This window comes from Brassica oleracea, chromosome C6 (genome assembly GCF_000695525.1).
Source record: "Brassica oleracea var. oleracea cultivar TO1000 chromosome C6, BOL, whole genome shotgun sequence".
Lineage (NCBI taxonomy): Eukaryota > Viridiplantae > Streptophyta > Magnoliopsida > Brassicales > Brassicaceae > Brassica > Brassica oleracea.
In genome coordinates, this window is record NC_027753.1 from 38,564,322 (window position 1) to 38,564,645 (window position 324).

A 324-nucleotide genomic window follows, 5' to 3' on the forward strand; every position below is an offset into this window, starting at 1 on the left:
TCACGGATATGATACTCAGTCTGCAACTGAGGATGGAAAGAAATACATGTATGTAACTTCTGAGAAATGTGGCAGAAAACACATATTGGAAAAGTTTCCAAAGCTTCCTTCGGGGTTACATCATACTTATATCGATGAGATCGAATCAAATCTTGTAGTAGAACGGAACCCAGGAGAGTTCATGTTATGGCATGATCGCCTTGGCCACTCAGGAACTACAATGATGCGTAAAATCATAGAAAGTTCACATGGTCATCCACTGAAAATCCAGGAGATTTCTCAAGGGAATAAAATGACATGTGTTGCATGTTCTCTAGGAAAATT